The 25,036-nt window shown below is 45.0% G+C and overlaps 1 pseudogene; it reads right to left on the reverse strand.

The window, feature by feature from the left end:
• Positions 1-1,180: 1,180 nt before the first annotated feature.
• LOC131831506 (60S ribosomal protein L7-like) overlaps positions 1,181-25,036 on the reverse strand; it is an 81,370-nt pseudogene continuing 57,514 nt past the window's right edge.

Consider the following 25,036-nt stretch of genomic DNA (forward strand, 5'->3'; position numbering starts at 1 on the left):
AAAGATACAGATGTAGTGAAAAGAAGGGCCATCTGTACCCCAATATTTATAGCAGCAATGGCCACGGTCACCAAACTATGGAAAGAACCAAGATGCCCTTCAACAGACGAATGGATAAGAAAGATGTGGTCCATCTAAACAATGGACTATTATGCCTCCATCAGAAAGGATGAATCCCCAACTTTTGTAGCAACATGGATGGGACTGGAAGAGATTATGCTGAGTGAAATAAGTCAAGCAGAGAGAACCGATTATCATATGGTTTCGCTTATTTGTGGAGCATAAGAAATAACACAGAGGACATGGGGAGATGGAGAGGAGAAGGGAGTTGAGGGAAATCGGAGGGGGAGATGAACCATGAGAGACTGTGGACTCTGAGAAACAATCTGAGGGTTTTGGAGGGGCGACGGTGGGGGGGAGGTTGGGTGAGCCTGGCAGTGGGTATTAAGGAGGGCACGGATTGCATGGAGCACTGGGTGTGGTGCATAAACAATGAATTCTGAAACACTGAAAAGAAATTTTAAAAATAAATTATAAAAAAATACTGACAAATTAATAATCCTCTGAAAGAAGTGGCACAACATATGCCTTTTCTTTTTATATTCCTTATTTTAGAATTTTTTTTAATTGGATGAGAGGAAGGATGCTGGCTACGAGTCTGATTCAAAGGGAAAATGGCCTAACTAAAAGTGACAGTCTTTTTTTTTTTTTTTAAAGATTTTATTTATTTATTTGACAGACAGAGATCAGAAGTAGGCAGAGAGGCAGGCAGAGAGAGAAAGAGAGAGGGAAGCAGGCTTCCTGCGGAGCAGAGAGCCCAATGCGGGGCTCGATCCCAGGACCCTGAGATCATGACCGGAGCCGAAGGCAGCAGCCCAAACCACTGAGCCACCCAGGCGCCCCTAAAAGTGACAGTCTTAATGGTTTTACTTTAGTATCAGAAAAAAAAAAACCCACTTTGATACAGGAAAATAGGAACTTACCCTTCCTTTATACAAATGGTGGACTCTCTCTGCCACTTGAAAATTTCAGGGCAGAAGAAATTGTGTTAAGACCTTTACAAAATAATTCTGATAATTTTCTTCGTTCTTACGTATTCACCTTATTTTTTTTTTCAATTTGAAAGTGGTCTTTTATTAACTGACCAGATTACAGAAATAATCCTAGTAGACACCTTAGTTCATCCTAATAACCTATTGATCCGCTCTTCCCCGTTGCCAGCATCTCCACCTTCTGCAAAGCGGGTGGTCTTCTACTTCATTCCCCCACTGTGGAGAAGATAATTGAAGGTCTGTAAAAAGTTGCTTCTTTTGAAATGTCTTCCAATGGTATAGATTTCAGGAATCAGATCCCCTATGCAGATGATGCCCCGGTTACTAAGAGATGGAATGATCAATGTGTTATCTGTCAGGGCAATCTGCTTCTTGTTGATTTTGCCATAATCACGTTTGTAGATCAATTCATTCATCAACTGCAGGGTTGGGTCCCCCCATGCTCTATATGGTTCCACAGTCCTTAGCCTGTTAACTGTAGCCCTGCTGAGCTTAACAAAGTTGCCATTGAAGATCTAGTGAAGGCGTAGAACTCCTGCACCTGTTGAACCCTGGGGCTCATACCACTGATACCTCTGATCCTGCTGATACATGCTGATTTGGGCTCCGCCGATACCAAGAAGCTGCCAGCTCCTCTACTAGCCATTCGAATCTCAGTTCCTCCCACCGGCCTATACTCCTTACGGCAATGCTTAGCTTTTTCATAGATAGGCTTCTTATGGACTCACTTTAAAGGAGAACCATTTGTCATTTTCCCTAAACTCCTTCTGCCCTTTGAAATATTTTTATGTAGCCTTTTAGGGCCTTTCGTCTGTTATCCAGCAGGCTGTGATTCTCTATGCCCACTCTCTAACTAGGCATGTGTGTCCTCAAACACAGGGTTGCGAGGGTCGCAGTAGTAATCACTACCCTGTTACTAGACAGCCAGTAATTGCTGCAATAAAACAAGGCATAAACGTTCAGACGGCACCCTGTCCTGGCTCCGCAGTTTCTGCTCCTGAAGGACGCTTCACCCAGCTTTCCGTGGAGCTCCACTGAACCGTCTTCCAGAACCCTGAACTTGGACATTTCTAAATCCTGGGGCTAGTCCCTTGGGCTCCACTGGAGGGACAGAGCTATGCGAACCAGGAAGACTTTAAATAACACAGTCTTTGAGCTGGGTCATGTGGGTCCCCTTGAGTCCTGCACCGCTCCCCATCGTTCTCCTGGACGCTCAGAGCCCTGGACAAAGGAAAAGTGTGCAGCAGATCACTGCCTGCCCTTGCATCATGGGGATGCGGGAGCCTTTCCCCAGCCCCACCTTGATAATAGAAATTTTTTCTGAACTCCTTCCACCTCCACCAAGCATGTGGAGCCTTCCAGGGGTGCGTCTTCAGCCTGCCCAACGCCCGGCTCTCGGATCCTGTGCCTGCCGACACAGCCTCCCAGATAAAAGATCCCTAAGAAACAAAACACCTATCCAAAGGAATTTCTGCCTATAAAGGCACAAAACAGGATCTTGTACCTTTTATATCTTTTATATCGGAGTCAAAGGACCCCGATTTTAGTTATTAATATTACTAAAACCTGGTTCGTATCACCAGCTTCCCAGGGGAAAAAAAATATTAGATTTTACAGCATTTCAAACTTAACTATCTTGCTAGTGATGCATCTTTTCCCAACCAGAACAAGACCCGATTTATGGGAGTACGTGCTTGAGGTCTGAGTACAGCGCAACCCAGAACCAGTAAGTTGTCTTGAAAAGCTTCATTTTTCCAAAATCAGTTTCTATGTGAAAGTTTGCAATGATCTGAATTTTTTCCTTTCATCCCTCCTTTTTTAAGAGCTAGCACCAGAGCCGCTGACAGACCTAGGCCTGACACCTACTTGTTGGAATCTGGGAAAGAGTGACAAACTTCACACCACTCCGGGAGAGGATCTCTTTCCAAAAAAACGTTCTCCTTCTGAGAATGGAGAATAATTTGCATTTTGTGAGAGTTTCTTGTCTCTAACCTTACACAGGAACTATCTCCTCAGGGATGAGAAGGTGAGTCTGAATTAGAAACAAAGAATTCTCTTCGGGGAATTCCTATCAAAAAGAAAGAAAAAAAGAAAAAACATGTCCTATTGCCTTTTCTCACTGGAATCCTCTAATAGAAATTTACACCACGATCACAAAAGAGAATATTCCAGAAAACTTCTTTATACATAACCATATCATAGAAAAAAAGTAGATGAACTTGTAAAAATAGAAGGTAGCTCTTGGGGCCAAGGATGCATTCCCAGGGTTCATATCGAAATCTTGCTTAAGCTTACCCTTTGGGGGCACCTGAGTGGCTCAGTGGGTTAAGCCGCTGCCTTCGGCTCAGGTCATGGTCCTGGGATCGAGTCCCGCATCGGACTCTCTGCTCAGCAGGGAGCCTGCTTCCCTCTCTCTCTCTGCCTGCCTCTCCGTCTACTTGTGATTTATCTCTGTCAAATAAATAAATAAAATCTTTAAAAAAAAAAAAAAAAAAAAGCTTACCCTTTGGAGGATTCGTTTTGTGGGATTTAAAATGAAACCGAAGAAGTAGACTCAAGCACATCACTGAAGAAGTGGTGTGAGAGATATTACGGATGAGGGAAAACAGCAACGCCAGCATTCACTCTAGGACTCCACGAATGCCAACAAAAACCGAGAGAAGGAAGCCAACAGTCGGAAGTTATTGTCTATAAATGGACCAGATGTGCAAGAACATCTGAGCACCGACTCCGCCGAGGGGCAGAGCGGGAAGAGAAGCAGAGGTGAGAATCAGAACAAAGGGAAGCATGGGGAAGAGCAAAGCCCTGAGAACCCCAGCGTACGACAAGGAATGAAAGTCAGGAACCCCACGATGACGGGGCGTTAGACTCTGCAAGGAAGGAGGAGGAGGAAATAAACATAAAACAGACCATTTTCACACGAATTGCTGCGTGCTCCTCACCCATCCAGAGGAGCATTGTGTAGCTACTAAAACAATATGGAAAATAAAAGCGAATGTTTGTAGAAGTTCAAAAAGTAAAATAATGCAAGAATCTAATTACTTTACAGTTTAGGGAGGATTAAAGGGAAGGCACAAAAGATTAAAGAGAAAATTGAAATGACCTCCTAGGCTTTTTCCTCCCTCGATTTCCGTAGGGATGCGAGTCAAAGTAAATTAAATGGTTATGTGTTTAACCAGTCAGACAGGAAGGGTGACAAGGGACCTTGGGAACAGAGGGAGCGGAGAAAATGAATGGGAGACAAAGTTGGATTTCGGGAGATTCATCATGTTTCCCCCTAATTCCAGAAGGATTATAAATCACTTATGTATTTGAAGTCTTCACAAAAGTATGTCAATGTGACAGTCACTCTTCAGTCCCCCTATAGGACTGCCTTCTCGTATTTGCCACAGGCTTTCTTTGCTTTTTAGGAGAATACTCCGGTCTATAGAAGCTTCAAAGATCACCTTCAAAAGTATCTTTCAGATTAAAATGTCCTGGTTAGATTGGGGTTTTCAAGATTAAAATAATTTCTGGCTAGCATTTTTGAACTGCTCCCAACAATCTTTCGAAAATACCTGTGAAGGCCATCTAAAGAGACAAAACTTGCATGTCCAACAAAAGTAAGGCTCAGTCAGCTTATGACTTGAGTCTAGGAAGAATTTCTGCTAAGAAAAAGGTAAATCTGAGAATTACCATTATTCACTAACATGTATGTCCCCTACGCCTATATACAAATACGCAAACATTGTCAACACCCAAGAAGACAGGCAAGCACCAGATCATTCACACCCATTCTGTCCTAACTCAGAGAAGTATCTTGCGTGATAAAAAAATGTTCGAGTTGTCTCAAACAAGAGCACGTGGCACAGGATCCAGTAATCCCAGCTTTAGAAACCATGCCTAGAGAAGGAATCAGAAATTTCAACCGAGATGTATGGGTAGATGTGCTTATGGAACCTTTTCAAAATCAAAAGAGAAACTGACAGCCACCAGCAAGGGAAAATGTTAAATAAGTCATGATGCAGCCATGAAGTTCCTTAAAATAGCCATGCTTTGGAAAAAATTAACAACAGGAAAATATGCTCACAATACAGTATCAAGTGATTAAAGAGTAGAATATAAAATTTATTTGTGGTTTGAACCTGAATACGTTAAAATCACACACACACACACACACACACACACCCTAGAAAAAGCAATGAGTTAGCAGTTCTTGTCTCTGGGTGGCAGAAATACAACTTTAATTTTACTTTTTATAGCATTAAAATTTCTCTACAAGGAGCCTATGTAGCTTTTATAGTAATAAAAATGGTATTCAGTTATTTAAATAAAACATAATTGAAGTGCCCATCACGAGGCTTGGACCAACACCGAACATGGACTGAGACCATCACGTACTCCTGCCTCGACAGAGACAAGTTCATCGCTCTTCTCTGCATCTCAAACAAGAACACATGCCGTCTGAGTTGGATGAGATTGCATGGAATAATTCAACTAAAATGACATATTTTAAGGGCCAAATACAACGCCAACACAAAGTAGGTGTGAATACATGCTAGCCAAAGCCAGACGCTTACAACGGAAGTAGCCAGTGATCTGTCAAAAAGAAAGAAAAGACAGACAGACAGACAGACAGAAAGAAAGAGAAAGAAGAAAAGAAACAGTGGCTTCTTCTCCACGAGTGTGGGACTATCACACCCACGCGGGTGATCTCTAGTTTCCCCTCCAACTGGAAAGTGCTTCCAAATGCGGGAAACCACCCTCCTTTCTGACGGATGTCAGGGCACACAGCCCTGAAGAGATCCTTCATGGCAGGGGCAGAAACATGACAGCAAGACAAACAGACAGGAACATAATGGAAGACCCAGTGCAAGAAGAAATGATCCAGCACCTCATTCAATAGCAAATTATCCCACCAGTATAATAAATAAATTTAAGGCTTATCGTTACACCCACGGTTTCACGTCCCACAAGGACACAGACGAGGTTACCCTAAGACAGAAGCATCCATGTGTCAAATGCACAAGGAGGTGGCCTAAGGGAAAGAGAAATATGTTTTCATTTCGTTCTATTAATATTTTATCTGAATGCGTTCCTTGTTGTCTGGGGTTCTGCAATCACCCAGGGCTGAGCTGCTCACAGCCAGCACACGACTTGGCCTTTCAGATTTATTCTCCAGCGTTTCCAAATAAGATAGTTAAGCGCTATGCAGGAATGCTGCACAGAAGCCAAAGATCTTGTTTTTTCGAGTGAATCATTATCATCCATCCAGAAAAGCAGCATAATGGAATACTTCGATTTTGTCAGTGAAAACCTTCAACAAGCCTAGATAATCTTGACTATGTAGGTGTTTAATATTTTTAATGCCAAAGGATGTTAAATAAATGTTCACAAATGCTTCCTCTAAATTCACAATCAGCTTCAATGCGAAGCCAAAACATGCAGGGAAGCGTGGTCTAGAATATTGTGGAACATCTGGAGCGGGCTGGGGACCAAGATGGGAGAGGTCTTGAGGCCTCCTTGCTGGGGATCTGCTCATGGGAAACACAACAGAGAGGTTAAAACATGGTAGAAGGCAGAACAATAAACATGAGGCAGCCCACAATGTAGGATTCTTTTTCCAGACAGATCTGCTTAGGGCAGCTCTGAATCCCCCAAAGGACACGAGGGTCCACCTTGGTGGGATGAGTCTCATGACCCCTGATAAGACTCTGATCAAGGATTAGAATCCATCCTGCAGCCTGTGGGGTCTCCGTAACACAGCCGGCGGCTAAATACACAATCAGAGGGGCCTCCCCCACGTGGGCTAGACCCGGCATGCTGTGGCTGCTGTCTTCATCTGGGCTTCGTTGCCCTTCTGACCTGGCAGACCCTGACCCTGGAGGACAGACTCGGATCCACGGTCCTTGCTGTCTGTTCCCAGAAGGCGGTGGGGCAGCTGGGCGGCTCAGGGGCCCGCTCAGGGCAGAGGTGAAAGCCCAGTGACACGGGGAGTTAGCAAGTCCCCAGGGCTGGGGTGGACTGATCAGAGCCAAGAGTTCACATGGTCCACTCTTGGTTTCTTCCCACCGCCTGGCCAGCCCTCCTACTGTCTTTGACTGAAATCCCCTCTTGCTGAGGGCCCAGGCTGGTGCCGCTCAGACTCAGTCCCCACCTCCCGTCTCGTGCACCGCCAGCCTCTCCTTTCTCTCCCCTCCTTTCTCAGCTCCCCTGCCTTGGGCACTCACTGCTATTTGTCTTTGCCCCTTAGACTCTCTTGCCCTCCTGCTTTGTCATACCTGCTCACACTCACTCAGCAAAACGACTCCTCTGAAATCCAGCCCTCTGCCCACTGAATAGAGCTGGGACAAAACACAGCATGCTGCCTGAGCTCCCTTGAAATTCGTGATGGAGAAGCTCCAGTGGACTGCAGTGATTGATGTCCTGCCCGTGATCTCTCCGCTCGAGTTTACTCTCTTTCCCATCTCCTCTCAATGACTATTTCCCCAGCCTTTCCTCTCTCCTCAGGTGCCCACAGCCTTCTCTTCTCTCTCCCATTTCAGCAGGGAGCCTGGCTTCCTACTTAACCGGGAAATCAGAAGCACCGGAGGGCATGGTCAGCCCCCCACCACGCCTCTCTTCTGTTGAGCATCTGGGTTTACATATTCTCCCTCCCACTGGCTCACTCTAAGTCCATGGTTCTCAGAGTGTGGTCCTGGACCAGCAGCATCAGGGGCCCCTGGGAACTGGGAAGAAATGCAAATTCACAGGTCAGATTGCAGGCCTGGAAACTTTGGGGTGGAGTCCAGAATTCTGAGTTTTAATAAGCCCTTGGGTCAATTCTGATGCCCTTGCAAATCTGACAACTCCTGCTGGAGGCAAATCCACATTTCCATCAAAGGCCAACCTACACCCCTCTGGAGCCCTGGTCCTGCAAAGCCTCCTTCCTCTCCTGTATCATCAACTTCACCATCTCTGGGAGCTCATTCCCAACAGCATGGAAACCTGCTGTTAGTCATCTCAACTTACAAAAAAAGAAGAAGAAGAAGAAAGAAGAAAAAAAGAAAAGCAATTGGCTTTCAGGCAGGAGGGGGTGCTGCAGTCTGGAGACAGAATTTCTCTGAAAACCCTCAGTTTTTGCTCTGAAGACCTTCAACTGATCAGACAAGGCCCACCCGCCCCCCACAGTACCAAGGGTAACCTCCTTTCTTTAAGGTTAATTAATTTGAGTACATCTACATCTAACTCTATCTACAAAATACTTTTGTAGCCACAGCTGGTATGTGTTAGATTAAATAACTGGATCCTGCAGGGCAGCCAAGGGGATGTATAAAATAACCCTCACACCAACCATGTGCCAGGACCCCACATTCTTATTTTTCATCCAGGTTACTTTTCTGAGCCCTAGACTAATGTAGGCACCTGCGTGCTTGGCATCCCCACTTGGCTGCCCACAAGGATCTGCTCAAGGCTGAGTCTTCCCGGCAGATTTCTCCACCTCATTTGGCAGCAACTCCGTTCTTCCAGTCCCCTATTCTTGAAGCTTCTGAGTCATATTTAACGCTTATCTTTCGCACCCCACAATCAAGTCCCGTTGGCTCTCCCTTCCCTCTGTCTTCCCTGGCTTCCACCTCTCCCGCAGCCCCATCACCTTTTCCCTGGTTTGCTGCAACAGCTTCTGAGTCAGGGCCTCCCCCCTTTGTTCCCCGTCTCAACCCAGCAGCCAGGGAGCCTCTGCGTACGCAAGCCGGGCCACGCCATTCCTCTGCCGTGGACCACACTGCGTGTCCATGTGGAGCCCAGCATAAGAGCCGAAGGCCCCAACGTGGTCCACTGGGGGTTTTCAGAGATGAAAGGGGGCCGGTTCCTGCCACTTCGACTACCACATCACCTTCTTCCCACTCCCAACCCCAGCACAGGGGGGGCTGGGCTTGGCTGGTTTCCGGAAGAGTTTGGAATGAGTGGTTTTTAACAACATAGTGACCACTTTACAGAGGCCCCTGCCCTGTCCTTTCCCCTGCAAAACTGAATGCTAATATTAAAGTATTTCTCCCAGGCGGGCATCCTGGCGGAGGTAGGAAGAGGTCTCACCTGCATAGTAATGCCTGATCTTGCTGACACTGACCCAAACACTCGGACCTCACAGCACACAACAGAGAAGCTACGCTGAGCCAAGCTGGGTGTCCATCTAGAACTGTGGCTCTGGCTGCTGCTCCATCTCCAGTCCCTGGGACCTTGACTTTCTGTCACCAACGCACACATTACCTGGAGACTAATGTTACGTGTGTCACACCCACATCCGCTGTGACTTCCAAACACGCTGAAAGGCAATCAGTTTTTTCTCTCCGTCATAATGCCAGAACTCAGTGTTGCATGATCCAGGAAAAAAGACTCCTGCTTATTTAAAAAAAAAAAAAAAAAATCCTTTGGGGAGAGAGGGAGAGATTTTTATCTGGAAGCCAATGGGACAAAGGGGTTAGCATTTTACAAGCTGCAATAAAAGCTGGGACATCGTTTCAGAACGAGGCCAGCTGGGAGACAGGAGCTTCTAAACAAGGAGGTCACCGTCCAGACCGGCTCTCCGAGGGATGCTGCTGGAGCTGATAGAAGTCGGGAGGGCGGTAGTACGGTTTGCAAACTGCTCTACCTCCCCTGCTGGCTGCACGGAGTGGAGTGGGGGCGCGCTGTCTCACCCCGTCAAATCCCTTCCCTACAGCCCTGCTGCCTCCTCCTCTCCACACTATCGGCTTCTGAGCACTTCATTAAGCCGATTAAATGCTCACATTAGCCTAACTCCCCTTTACCTAGAGGAACCACTAGGACATTGTGTCGCTCCTCATTTGCTTAAATCATCTCACACAGGCGTCTGGGGAGGCCATCTCCGGGATGCTGCTTGAACTCCTTAGCTAGTAAGAAAGGCAATGACGTAACTGGCCAAAATGGCTCTTGAAACAGTAGCTGCTCCCAAGAGCATCTGGTCAGTTTCACAGAGGCTGGAGGACGCCCCAGCCCGCCTCGTCCTTCCAGAACCAGATGGCCTCGAGCATGTCCATCTGAGCTCAGTCGGGGGCGGGGGAATGAGGTTTACTTAATCACCTTTGGCCCCGGCCCACTGGGAAGTCCTTCCTCACGTCTGAACTCCTGAACTCCTCAAGCCCATACCCTCCCATCTGCACGAAGGCACTTCAAATTACCGAACAAGATTTTGGCCTGATTTCCTCTAGAGTAAAAGTATTTTGTACCTTTTTGATGAAATGAGATTGTTCCACATTTATTTTCTTTTGTATTCCCCCTCTTGGTTATTTCTACCACTTGAAAATGTGAAGACCAAAACTATGTGTTATCGTATCAGAAAGCCCAGAATATTGTTAGAAGTATGGAGAGCCACATGGTTTCAAACCTAGTCCCTGCCGCTCGACTGCCTGCCTTCAAATTCCAGCTCTACTTATTAGCTTTGTGACCTCGGGCAAGTGGCTTAGCCTCTCTGTGTTTTGGCTTCTCAGCTGTAAAATGAGGATGATAGCCGTATGTAAGGCATTAGCATATCATGAGGTTAAATAAGTTCATAAATATAAGAATATAGGTGGTACTAAACATTTTGTGCCTTAGAAAAGTCTGCTATGAATATTAGTTCTCAATTTTCTTTTTTTTTAAGATTTTATTTATTTATTTGAGAGAGAGGGAGAAAGAACCTGAAGCCTGACATGGGGCTCGATCCCACGACCCTGAGATCATGACCTTAGTTGAAAATCAGGAGCTGGGTGCTTAACTCACTGAGCCACCCCAGTGCCCCTAGGTCTTCATTTTCTATAAATAAATATGATTTTCATTCTGAGCATATCTCCAAACAGGCTAGCAGAAACGTACTTGCTCTGGTCTTCAGGGGTTCGTCTAGGGAAGGGAGAGCCTTGACCCGCTGCAGGTCCAGGGCTCCTGTGATGGCTTGGGCCTGGGGCTCTGGCTGGGTTTCCCAAGAAGCCACCTGCCAGGACCCACGTCTGACACTGTGGCAAGTGTGGTAGCCCCAGTATCGCACACAAGGCCTGGAGAATGACCAGCTCAGCACTCAACACAGGCAAAGCAGAGACAAGAACTCAGGCACGGGTTTGCACATCTGAGAAAAGGCACCAACCCCAAATCTCCAGATGGCAAGGTCATGTTTCCTTTATCAGGTCAGTTTACAGGATTCAAAATGCACTCATCCTTTCAAAGGTGAAAGAAAATTGAATCCTGACTATCGTGGCTGTAGCTTTAATGACACGGAAAGATGTTCACAATATTTTGTTAAATGAAAAAAAAGCCAGGTTATAAAACAGAATCAAGAATGATGGCCCTGTGGGTCTCTCTGGGCTGCTGTAGGAAAATGCCACAATGTAGTTTAGGACAATGGAAATGTATTTACTAAGAGTTCTGGAGGCTGGAAGTCCAAAATCAAGGTGTCGGCAGGGCCATGTTTCCTCTGAAGGCACTGGGGGTGGGTCCTTCTTGCTCCTTTCGGCTCTGGGGGCAGCAGCTCCTGGTATCCCCTCGCTGGCCAGCATCACTCTAATCCTTGACTTCATGTGGTGTCTCTCTGTGAACATCTGTCTTCACGGGGCCACCATCATTCTCCACGTAGGAGAGACATGACATCAGTCACGTTACCTTGCTACATCTGCGATGCCCCTATTTCCAAATAAGGTCGCAATCTGGGGGGGTACTGGTGGCTAGGACTTTAGTGTGTCTTTTTTGAGATGTAACTGTCTCTTGCCTTAAAGAGTCTACAACTTTTTCAACAATAACAAAGACTGCATCTCTTTCTTTTGTTCTAATTTATTTTTTGAATGATGTGCAGTTAGCCAGCATTTAGTATATCATTCATTTGACTGCATCTCTTTCTGAAACCACATGCACACACACACACACACTCACACAACACAACCCTTGACCTGAATGAGATCTTATTCTCCACACCTGTGTCATCTGCGCTAACACCTGTTGTCACATTGTCCCCATCCCTGCCCCACTGGGTGAGCTGTGCCGACACCCGGATGTGGGTTTCCTTCAGTCCACCTCTATTTACTCACAGGCTCCCACACACATCTTCGTAGGTGTACACTCATTATGTGAAGGTACATCTCTGGGAGAGGGCTTTGTCACTGTTCTTTTTTTTTTTTTAAACAATATTTTATGTGCCTCTTCAGAATCCTGCTTTTCTCATGCAATAACATCTGGCAGAAGTTATCCCAGTAACTAATAAGCCTGTAAGTCACTATTTTCAATGATTATATAGTATATTCTGCAAGTGGGCATCAGCTCGAAATGAACAGTGATTACCTCAAGAGACTTGGAGACAGGGGCTCTCGTCCACCACCTTCGTGCGTGTCAGGCGAGCACCAAACCCGAGATAGGACAGCTCTTCAATTAGCATATGTATCTCTTCTCGTAGTTGACACATTCTCCAGAAACTCTATCACTAGCAGAACTGGTACCACCTGCATCACCTTGTTCCTGCTTAAGCTAATGTTCAGTGTTCTACATGAGCCTCACATCGTGTCATCCTAGTAGCCCAATGGCGGTAAAATGCTCCCGCAGGTAAGGACAGGGCTCTGAGGAGTAAGCCTGGCTCGCTGGTCAGACTGAGGATTCAAACCCACATCCATTTATCCCCAGGATCCTCTCTCTTCTCCACATCTGCTTTCATAAAAGAAACGACATCTCCTTCACCAGAACTGTCTCGAAAAGTCTAGACGCACTTGTACCTGAATCCACCCTCCACACTGTCATTGAAAATAGACAAAGAAATGAAGCAGACCAAAAAATCAAAGAATTTTAGCAACCCACGACCCCAGCCATCCTGCGAAGAACTGTCATAACTTCCCTCTGCTTATTTACAATCGGTGACTTAACTTTCGAGTCCGATGTGTCACACATAAATGCCTAATTTCTAAGGACGGAAGAGAAAACGTCAGCTCACACAGGACCGGGCAGGGAGTCGTCAGGAAGTGGTAACAGAGGTGGAAGCCTGGGGTGGCAGGCCCTGAACTGGGGGAGGACAGCGGTGACCTCTGAAATTACACCAGGACCTCCCTCTGCGGGCCCACCCTTTCTAGGAGTGTGATTCCTAGAAAGATCATTGAGAGCCTTTGATAAAATCCCCATATGAAAGTTCCATTGCAGCCCATGTTATCTTTGATTGTCAATAAGTTCATGGGTAAGTGTGACAGGTGCTGACTGATCTCGGACCCCTGATGCCAGTAAGGAAGGAATGTGAATTTCAAAGGAAAGTAAGCGGTGCCTGGAGTTTACCTGTCTTACCTTCATTAAACAGCAGACAGTGATGTGCTTCTCAGCCCGGGCTAAGCCTCACAACCACCTGGGAAGCTGTCAGAGGACCGATGCCTGCATCTCAACTAATTGGTACTAGAAGCACCTGAGGATTGAGCATCCCTGAAGCACTCCATGTGACTCTCACGCACAGCAGAGGCTGAGATCCATGTCCCTGGAAGATTCAACAACAACAAAAAAGGGATTAAACTTGCTACAAATTAGGAGGGCTGTCTGCAAAACAAGATAAAATTGAGAATGAGAAATAACTTCCTTTGTGTGGCAACACAGCCTTCTGTGATCTGGTCCCAGCCTTGCTCCTCCGCCTTCCCTCTGGTGGTCCTTCCCTGTAGCTGCTTGCTGCAGGGGAAGTGAACTTGCCCCACATAAACCACCCTGCTTTTCTCCTCCATTGTTTTACTAATGCATTCTGTCTTCCAGGAAACTTCCCTTAAATGACTTCTGCTCATTCTTGGCCATTCAACCTAGGAGGTCCATCTCTGTGAAGCATCTCATGATTCCCTAAGATATGGACCCACTGGATTGCATTTAATGATCTGTTTGGTGTGTGTTTCTCCACTTGACCTTGGAGAACATCATAAAAGCAGAGATGGCGGGGAGCCTGGGTGACTTAGTCCATTAAACAGCTGACTCTTGGTTTCAGCTCAGGTCATGATCTCAGGGTCCTGGAATTAAGCCCTGCATCAGGCTCTGTCCTCCGTGTGCAACCCACTTGAGATTTTCTCTCCCTCTCCCACTGCCCTTCCCCATACTTGCAGGCATGCCTGTGCTCTCTTTCTCTCACTCGAATAAATCTTTAAAAAGAAAAAAAAAAGGCAAGAGACTGCCCATTAATTTTAGGTCCCCATCACATAGACCAATAGCTGATGATCACAGACAATCAGGAAATGAGTATGAGATGAACCCAGGAAGCAGGACAAGAGTAGTAGGAAGCATGCATCAGTTACTCATTTAGTATATTAGTGAGAAAGGTATAGTCTTGGCAGGCATATACATTTAAGAAAAAATTTGTTTTGCTGATGATAGCACCGGAAGCTTGAAAGAGAACACTGTGGGGAAAGGGACAATGTAGAGTTAGTTGCTTCTTACATGGTGTTTATAAATCTGTTTGCATTTTTCCCCTTTGTCCTTGTAGGAAGCCAAGTAACATAAAGATATCCTTGCAGCCACCTTGTTTTTTTCCATCCTCATGGAAATATAAGATACTTAGTTTCCACGGGCTGCTGCAAAAGAAACCCCTTTCCTTGGGGGGATTGCAAAACCCTTGTAACAGGCAGCTGCAAATGTTTGCTGCCCACCCTAATCAATTTCTTGCAAATGACACTTCAGAAATACCAGAACCTGGTCATTTATTCCTTGACTGTCTCAAGGACCTAGCATCTCCTGTGTGCTAAGCCACCCAGGTGCTCCTCTTTCCAGCAACTTCACAAGAGACACTGTCAGAACTCCTTATAAACAATCAAGTGTGAAGGAGGCCCCCACAGAGTGTGTGTGCTGGTGCAAAAGGAGCTCGTGCCAAAGCATAGGGCACACTTCTCCTGCAACATGCCGCATACGTTGTTCAAGACGGTGTTCTTGTCCGGGCTTTCTTGCGATTGAACGGTTGGACTTCGGAGGATGACAGTGATTCAACCAAGCGCACCTGGATGACAGATGTTATGGACACCGTCAAGTTTAATGTGGTACCATCCAGGTGATTCTACTGTACCCAGCACGTGGCAAGCCTGCTGCAGGCTGCCAACAGCCATACCTGGTGAGGAGGGAGCAGAACTGTGGGGCAGTCAGCATTCAGAGGGAGAGGAGGGATCATCAGGGTCAGCCTCTTCGGACTGCAGGGGAACTGCAGCGAGAGAGCAGGATGGCTTCTTGCTGAGAATCACATGGATAGCCATACATATGTCCAGTCCAAATGTGGGGACTTAAACTGGAGTTCTTTCCCTGCATAATCTTGTTTTGTTTTGTTTAAGCTTTTATTTGTCAGAGGCAGAGAAAGCACAAGCAGAGGGAGCGGCAGACAGAGAGAGAAGCAGGCCTCCTGCTGAACAAGGAGCCTGATGCTGGGCTCGATCCGAGAACCCTGGGATCACAAGGAGGGCAGATGCTTAATTAACTGAGCCACCCAGGCATCCCTAGGTAAGCCACTTGTACTGTCCAAACACACCAGCCAATTTTCTGAACTTCATTTGACTCTTCATCTGTAGGCAGCTTAAGGATGACTGATTGTTATCAGCTTGGGCAAATCAAGTTGGAGCTCTGCAACTGGTCCACACCCAGTTGCTCCTGCTGTATCTCCCTAATAGTGCTCAACACTACGAAGTAATCTCTGCTGGTACCCAGTCATTTTGTTGTGGCTCGTCAAGTCTAGCCAGCCCTTATCTTTGACCTAAAAATTCTCCGGAGTCAGTTCTTAGAATCTGAAGAGTTTCCAACAGTATGTGAGAGAAGCACTTTTCCTAAGACCTTCATTTCTTTAAAAAAAAGAAAAACAAAAAAGGAATAAAGGAGGAGCTAGAAACCAAAAGAAGACATCATCATAGTTCTTTTGTCTTGCCTTACATCTCAAAGGGAAGCGCGAGTCTTGTAGAGCAGTGGCTTAATTTCAGCTGAACATCATTCAAAGTGTTCAAAGCTACTAGCATATTTTAGAGAAGAATACAGTGGGAATTTTAAGTAAAAAACAAAAATATTCTGGGTTCTAAAACTAGAATAAACTTTTGTTGTAAGTTTTTTTCATCAAATAGAGACAAAATAAAGAGGAAAAGAAAAACGGAAGTATGGTTCCATTAATGATCACCTCCTCCACCCATACACAAGGGCCATGTGTGGACAACACATGCATTCATACACACACCCGTGTACCCTAAATCTCGACGTCTTGTAGGTATCATGATCTCATAGTGATACTACTTGTTCTCTTCTAGTCTCAAGTAACTAGAGCAATAACGTGTTGGTAGACATTACCCTCCCACCTAACCCCCCCCCCATAATGCATCCATTGTCTAAAAAGAGTTGCCATCCATGAATACTGTCTTGTCATCTGCACATAATGAGGTCTTGACTTTTTCTTTACGTGTCTCGATGTCTTTTATTTCTTTTTCTTCTCTGATTATTGTGGCTATATTGTGGCTATATTGTGCCACTACTATACTGAGGACAATGTTGAAAGTGGACATCCCTGACTTGTTCCTGACCTTAGGGGAAAAGCTCTCAGGAAACCCTAAAGATGTCACCCAAACACTCTATAACTGTTCAATGAATTCAGTAAAGTCACAGGATATAAGATCAATGTACAGAAATCTGTTGCATTTCTATATGCCAATAATGAAGCAGCATGAAGAGAAATTAAGAAAACAATCCCATTTACAATTGCCCCAAAGATAATAAAATATCTAAGAATAAGTTTAACCGAAGTGGTGAAGGACCTATACTCTGAAAACTACAAAACACTGATGAAAGAAATTGAAGATGACACAAAGAAATGGAAAGACATCCCATGCTCATGGATTGGAGTAACAAATACTATTAAAATATCTATACTAGCCATTTGTACATCTTCATTGGAGAAGTGTCTGTTCGTGTCTTCTGTCCATTCTTTGACATGACTATCTGTTTTTTGGGTGTTGAGTTTGAGAAGTTCTTAATAGATCTTGGATATCAGCCCTTTGTCTGTAGTGTCATTTGTGAATCTCTTCTCCCGTCCCGTGAGTTGCCTCTTTGTTTTGCTGACTGTTTCCTTTTCTGTGCAGAAGAAAAGATGCTTAACTTTATCTTGATGAAGTCCCAAAAATAATTATCAGGGAAGTTCAAATTAAAACCACATTGAGATACCACCGTATGCCACTTAGAATGGCAAAAATTAACAAGGTGGAAAACAACAAATATTGGAGAGGGTGGGGAGAAAGGGGAACTCTTTTACACCATTGGTGGGAATGCAAAGCTTCAGGCACTTTGGAAACAATGTGGAGATTCTTCAGAAAATTATATATAGAGCTGCCCTATGACCCAGCAATTGCCTTATTGGGTATTTACCCCAAAGATACAGATGTAGTGAAAAGAAGGGCCATCTGTACCCTGATGTTCTTAGAAGCAATGTCCACAATAGCCACAATGCAGAAAGAGCCTAGATGCCCTTCAACAGTTGAATGGATAAAGACAATGTGGTCCATATATATTATGGAGTATTACACAGCCATCAGAAAGAATGAAGACCCAACTTTTGCATCAACTTGCATGGGCCTGGAGAAGATTATGCTGAGTGAAATAAGTGAAGCAGAGAAAATCAATTATCACATGGTTTCCCTTATTTGCGGAACATAAGGAATAGCATGGAGGACATTAGGAGAAAGGAAGAATGAAGGGGAGAAATCAGAGGGGGAGACAAACCATGAGAGATTATAGACTCCTGGGAAAAACTGAGGGTTTTAGAAGGGAGTGGGGGCAGTGATGGGTTGGCCCTGTGATAGGTATTAATGAAGGCACGTAAAGTATGGTGCACTGGGTGTTATACGCAAACGATGGATCATGGAACACGACATCAAAAAAGATAAACTCAAAATGGATAAAAGACCTCAATGTGAGACAGGAATCCATCAGAATCCTAGAGGAGAACATAGGCAGTAATCTCTTCGATATTAGCCACAGCAACTTCTTCCAAGATATGTCTCCAAAGGCAAAGGAAACAAAAGCGAAAATAAACTTTTGGGACTTCATCAAAATCAAAAGCTTCTGCACAGCCAAGGAAACAGTCAAGAAAACAAAGAGGCAACCCACGGAATGGGAGAAGATATTTGCAAATGACAGTACAGACAAAAGGTTGATATCCAGGATCTATAATAACTCCTCAAACTCAACACACACAAAACAGACAATCATATCAAAAAATGGGCAGAAGATATGGACAGACACTTCTCCAATAAAGACATACAAATGGCTATCAGACACATGAAAAAATGTTCATTATCACTAGCCATCAGGGAGATTCAAATTAAAACTACATTGAGATATCACCTTACACCAGTTAGAATGGCCAAAATTAGCAAGACAGGAAACAACATGTGTTGGAGGGGATGTGGAGAAAGGGGAACCCTCTTCCACTGTTGGTGGGAATGCAAGTTGGTGCAGCCTCTTTGGAAAACAGTGTGGAGATTCCTCAAGAAATTAAAGATAGAGCTTCCCTATGTCCCTGCCATTGCACTCCTGGGTATTTACCCCAAAGATACAGATGTAGTGAAAAGAAGGGCCATCTGTACCCCAATATTTATAGCAGCAATGGCCATGGTTGCCAAACTATGGAAAGAACCAAGATGCCCTTCAACAGATGAATGGATAAGAAAGATGTGGTCCATATACACTATGGAGTATTATGCCTCCATTAGAAAGGACGAAGACCCAACTTTTGTAGCAACATGGATAGGACTGGAAGAGATTATGCTGAGTGAAATAAGTGAAGCAGAGAGAGTCAATTATCATATGGTTTCACTTATTTGTGGAGCATAACAAATAGCATGGAGGACAAGGGGAAATGGAGAAGAGAAAGGAGTTGAGGAAAATTGGAAGGGGAGGTGAACCATGAGAGACTATGGACTCTGAAAAACAATCTGAGGGTTTGAAGGGGCAGGGGGGTGGGAGGTCAGTGTAACAGATGGTGGGTATTGGAGAGGGCATGGATTGCATGGAGCACTGGGTGTGGTGCAAAAATAATGAATACTGTTATGCTGAAAATAAAAAATAAATTTAAAAAAACTAATGAGGTACTGTATGGTGACTAACATAACACAATAAAAAAAAATAGATGAATGGATAAACTAGTTATGGCATACCTACAATGGAATATTATTTAGCCATAAAAAGAATGGAATCTTGTCATTGCTACAATATGGATGGAGCTAGAGAGTATAATGCTAAGTGAAATAAGTCAGACAGAGAAAGAAAAATACTATAGGGTTTCATGCATATGTGGAATTTAAGAAACAAAACAAATGAACAAAGGGGAAAAAAAGAGAGAGAGACGCAAACCAAGAAAAAGGCTGTTTTTTAAAATTTATTAATTTTTTTCAGCGTAACAGTTTTCATTGTTTTTGCACCACACCCAGTGTTCCATGCAATCTGTGCCCTCCTTAATACCCACCACCTGGCTCCCCCAACCTCCCACCCCCCGACCCTTCAAAACCCTCAGATTGTTTTTCAGAGTCCATAAGTCTCTCATGGTTTACCTCCCCTTCAAATTTACCCCAACTCCCTTCTCTCCATCTCCCCTTGTCCGCCATGCTATTTGTTATGCGCCACAAATAAGTGAAACCATATGATAATTGACTCTCTCTGCTTCACTTATTTCACTCAGCATCTCTTCCAGTCCCATCCATGTTGCTACAAAAGTTGGGTATTCATCCTTTCTGATGGTGGCATAATACTCCATAATGTATATAGACCACATCTTCTTTATCCATTCATCTGTTGAAGGGCATCTTGGTTCTTTCCACAGTTTGGCAACCGTGGCCATTGCTGCTATGAACATTGGGGTACAGATGGCCCTTCTTTTCACTACATCTGTATCTTTGGGGTAAATACCCAGGAGTGCAGTTGCAGGGTCATAGGGAAGCTCTATTTTTAATTTCTTGAGAAATCTCCACACTGTTCTCCAAAGAGGCTGCACCAACTTGCATTCGCACCAACAGTTCCCCTTTCTCCACAGCCTCTCCAACACATGTTGTTTCCTGTTTTGTTAATTTTGGCCATTTTAATTGGTATAAGGTGGTATCTCAATGTGGTTTTAATTTGAATCTCCCTGATGGCTAGTGATGATGAACATTTTTTCATGTGTCTGATAGCCATTTGTATGTCTTCACTGGAGAAGTGTCGGTTCATAACTTCTGCCCATTTTTTTTTATATGATTGTCTGTTTTGCGTGTGTTTAGTTTGAGCACAGCAAAGGAAACAGTCAACAAAACAAAGAGGCAACCCACAGAATGGGAGAAGATATTTGCAAATGACAGTACAGACAAAAGGTTGGTATCCAGGATCTAGAAAGAAAACGGCTCTTAAGTAGCGACAGAGCAAACTGCGGGTTACCAGAGGGGAGGAGGGTCAAGTGGAGGACGGAATAGGGGATGGCGATTAAGGAGCACACTCAGTGTGATGAGCCCTGGGTAACGTATGAAGTTGTTGAATCACTCTATTGTACACCTGAACCTCGTACCACACTGTATTTAACTGGAATTTAAGTAAAAACTTTTAAAACACTCAATATAAATAAATAAATGTTTAAAACTACAATTAGTAACTTAAAAAAAAAAAAAGAAAAAAGAAGTTGTCCTCCAAATAAGTCAAGAGCACGGACCCATGAGCCAGGAGAGCTTCCCAGGGGGTGGGGGGGCATTTGACACAAAGTAATTTTTAAAGTAAGACAACCAGGAAGGCCTCAGATTTTCCCCTTCAGGAAGAATTTGACCCGATTTATCCCTTATTTGCAGGATGTACCTACACATAGCCCTTTTCTTCATTAAATAGCCTTGAGATGAACAAATCCTTTGACAGACTTTACACCAAAATGTTTGAGAAAGGGTCCCCAGCGATGAGCCCATGAACAGGACAGGACCCCACACACCCCAAAACACAATACGGCGCCCCTGCTGGGACCCAGTGACTGCGTCATGACCCCAGACAACACTGACTGCAAGACACGCTTTTGGTTTTCAAGTGACTAAGAAAAATACCGTGTCCATGAAGACACCTGGTCCCACCAGCCCCTCCTTACTCCGAGGGCCTTGATTTCTCCTCAGGGTTTGGTGGTTCGTTGCCAGCCTCTTTCGCCCGCCGCTAGGAGTCCTTCTGCATGTGTTTCCATATGGATTCCTCCTCACCCACTTCCTTTCTTAGGTCCTCGTGTCTGTGAACTTTCTACAAATTGTGCCGTGCTGACGAACACCACCTAGTCAGCAGGAGAAGACTTGTTCTCACTCGTGGTAACTGTGGCTCTGCTCCCCACGGCCTCACCCGACCCAGGCTGAGGGAACAGCCCCGATCAGAGGCTCCCCACTCTCCGGTCAGAGGGACAGAGAAAGAGCAGACGGCTGTGACCCTCCTGTGGCTTCGGCTCAGGAGTCCAGGCGTCACTTACTCACAGGCCAGGGACTCGTGCTCACAGTGGTCAAGTGTGACATGATTGGCGTGGACTATTCTCCCACGGGGGGGTTCAGGAGGGAGGGGCCCTGTAGGGAGACAGGGGTCCAGCTGGGGGGAGCAGTGAATATTCTGGACAAATATTGCAATCTGTCATTAAGCTTTTGGTGGTCACTTTGCAAGAAATTAGAGAATACGATCGTTCTACCAAAGAGCCGTATTTGCGCTCCCAGTAACATATTTATTCCCTGTAGCTCCATTTGCGAGGCTTTCTATGTATTTCACAACTTTTCCCTTAAGTGTAAAATGAGATGTAATTTCTGGAGAGATTTTTAAGTGTCAGTTAAAGTCCGTCATGTAGCTACTGACACACTCGTGACTCATGCAAACACCACCGGTGTGACAGCCAGACTGAGTCTACTCACACACCGGCCATGGGGACCGGGTGGGCTGCTTCCAGTCACAGCAAACGTGAGACATCATTGTCTGGAAGATGCATTTTGACTGCATACTTGCTGAAATGTGAAAAAAAAAAGGTAGATGAAAATCAATGAAATATGATATTTGTGGGTACGTGTGTGGGAAATGAGATGGACTGATCAGTTCTTAAAAGTTCTGCATCTTTGCCCTTCTAAGTGTAGGCTGCGATTCGGAGCTATTCCTGCACCCTGCGAGCTGGTTAGGAGGGCAGAATTGCCCACCCCAGCCAAGACCCACTGACTTGAAACATGAAGGACTCCTGCTGATAGATCCTCATGCCCATTTAAGTCTGATAAGTAGCATTCTAAATGACATCAGTGTCCTGGCTGGTAAGTGCGTCATACCAGAGTGAACACACACACACATGCAGGGAAGCAGGTCATGGAGACAATCGCCACCCCTCCCTGCATCCTGGGGCTCCGCCTAGGCAAGAGGAAAGGGTGCCAGAGGTTATCCCATTCAGCAAGACGAGAAGGGTGACAAGGACAGACTGGATAGCTCAACCCCAGCCACGTGTGAAAATCGCCTGGAGATGTTTCTTTAGAAATACTGAAGTTTGGGGTACCCAAGGTTGTTGAACACTTGACTGACCGGCCATGTGGGTGGGACCTCCCGTTCAGAGGGCTGCGAGCCGCAGGGCACAGAAAGGTCATTGGGAGCTGGGAGCAGAGCTGTCCAGCTCTCCTGTGAGCACCTGAGTCCTCCCCTTCGCTGGGGTCACTGTGTACACAGGCCCCAAATTAGGGACAGGAAAGAGACATATGTGTTGCGTAGGGTTTAGAGCTGACCGGAGTTGGAATCAGAGTAGCATAATGACTCTGGATTTGACTTGATCGCGAGTCACGTGGACATAGCCCGTGCACACATGATGGGAGCACACCACACTAACTTCTGGATCATCTCTTCTTTAACCATAATTAAACCAGCTAAATGCCCCAAGCCTCAGTGCTCTGGTCTGTTAAATGGGCTTAGAAGTAGGGCTTAGAAGTAGTAACTGCCACCTGCCTCCTCCAACCACACTGGGAGCCTGGGGTTTACAGACAGGCTTTTTGCGAAACAAGTCTTCCTAAGGTGCCATGCAGGCGTGTTATTTTTTGTACACATTTTTAGAATGGTCTTCTGTTCGTTTTATCTCTCTAGAGACCTACTGATTATTTGTGTTAAAAAGAGATTGATTTGAGGACGCCTGGGTGGCTCAGTCAGTTACCTGTCTGCCTTTGGCTCAGGTCATGATTTCGGAGTCCTAGAATCGAGCCCCATGTTAGGCTCTGCACTCAGCAGGGAGCCTGCTTCTTCCTCTCCCTCTGCCTGCCGCTCCTCCTGCTCATGCTCTCTCTCTCTAATAAATAAAAATCTTTAAAAAAAAAAAAAAGAGGTTACCTTTTACTTCAGATCATTTGAGTGTAAGTGAGCCAAAATTAGGAGTTTCAAAACTGAATTCTGAGGCAACTGGGGTTTACAAATTTGGCTTCCACAAAGTATTTTTCAAGTACATCTCAGGTTGTTGGTGGTGGTTATTTTGTTGTTTTGCTGATTTTGTATTTCCACACTTTAACTAACTTAGGAGAGGATATTTTATCTGAGTTTACTTTGTCTCCTTCAACTTCCAAATTATGTCTCCATCTTATGGTGACGTATGTGGTTCTATGTAAGGGAAGACTTAAACTACATCAGGACTCTGAAAAACAATCTGAGGGTTTTGAAGGGGCTGGGGGTGGGAGGTCGGGTACCAGGTGGTGGGTATTATAGAGGGCACGGATTGCATGGAGCACTGGGGGTGGTGCAAAAACAATGAATACTGTTATGCTGAAAATAAGTACCCCTGGGGATAAAAATATATGTTTATAAAAAATAAAAAATTAATAAAAATAAATAAATAAATAAATAAATAAAAGAAAAGAAGCAGTAAAAATATTGCCACTGATGGGAAGACTATTTGGAATGTTATTTGTTTGGGTATTATCATTCTTTTTCTCCAAATTCATTTAAGGACTTTTTACTACCTATACATAATAGGTAACATTTGCTTTTGCAGGCGGTTAAAGCTGTGTAGTTGAAGAGAGTTTCATATATGTGCGTGTATACACACGTATACCTATAGAGAGATACATTTCTATACGCATGAAGACTCGTATTCACAAGTAGTAATTTTCAGGAGATGGTGAGCCTCTGGCATTTCTCAAAGCCTCTTGGGCTGTAAAGGTCACAGACATAGAGTGAACCCACCTGTCCGACCTGGGCGCCCGTCGGTGTTAACAGCGGGAGGACGGCATTATCCCTGCAACAAGTGGACTTTCTTCGTGTCTTATCTCTTGGAAATATCTAACCATTTTGAGTCGGGTTATAAATGTTGGCAACAACCACCCAGACTTTCGAAGTGAAAAAAATCACTTTCACTGAAGCCACTGATGACAGGATAAAAAATTCATCCAAAATTTCATCCAAAAGGATAAAGAATTCAAAAGCGAGGATGAATGTTGGCTCGCCCATATTTCTTTGCTCAGGTGTCAGCATTACATCTCGGGGACGTTCCCAAACGACAACGGAGGAAGAAGCGTGGCCGCCATCATTCATCTCGTGGGGACGGTGGTACGTGCACTGAGAAAGCCCATCTGCCCTGGAATCCTGAGCTCTTCTTTGGGAGATGAAAAATGGGATTCACGGGGAGTGAGAAGATGAAGGCCCCTCTGTGATCCTGTCCCTCCCCCCCAGTTCCACTTTTCACCTTGAAACTAGTGCGATTCTGACCTAAAAGAGCCATTTTACCTGCAATCCCCCTGTAGGTTCTTGGTAGTGAGTGACGATCCCAGTGCTTCCCAGTGAAAGATGATCCCAGAGCTAAAAGCAAGACATCCCCCGCTCAAAGCACACTTTCCTCTGTCTTATCTCTGGGTAGAGCGTGGAGGCAAGCTAGAGACTCACAGAGGACCATGCTCAGCAGACGAAGATCCTGAAAACAGAGACAACTGAAAGTAGAACTAATCACAGGAATGAACGTTTTTTTTTTCCTTTGTAGGTTTTTTTGAGGGGGGGTGGGAGGAGTGAGGGGCTCAGAGGAGATGAAACCTGTCTTGGGCTACCTTGTCGACATTAAGAGT

This window comes from Mustela lutreola, chromosome 5 (assembly GCF_030435805.1).
Source record: "Mustela lutreola isolate mMusLut2 chromosome 5, mMusLut2.pri, whole genome shotgun sequence".
Taxonomy (NCBI): domain Eukaryota; kingdom Metazoa; phylum Chordata; class Mammalia; order Carnivora; family Mustelidae; genus Mustela; species Mustela lutreola.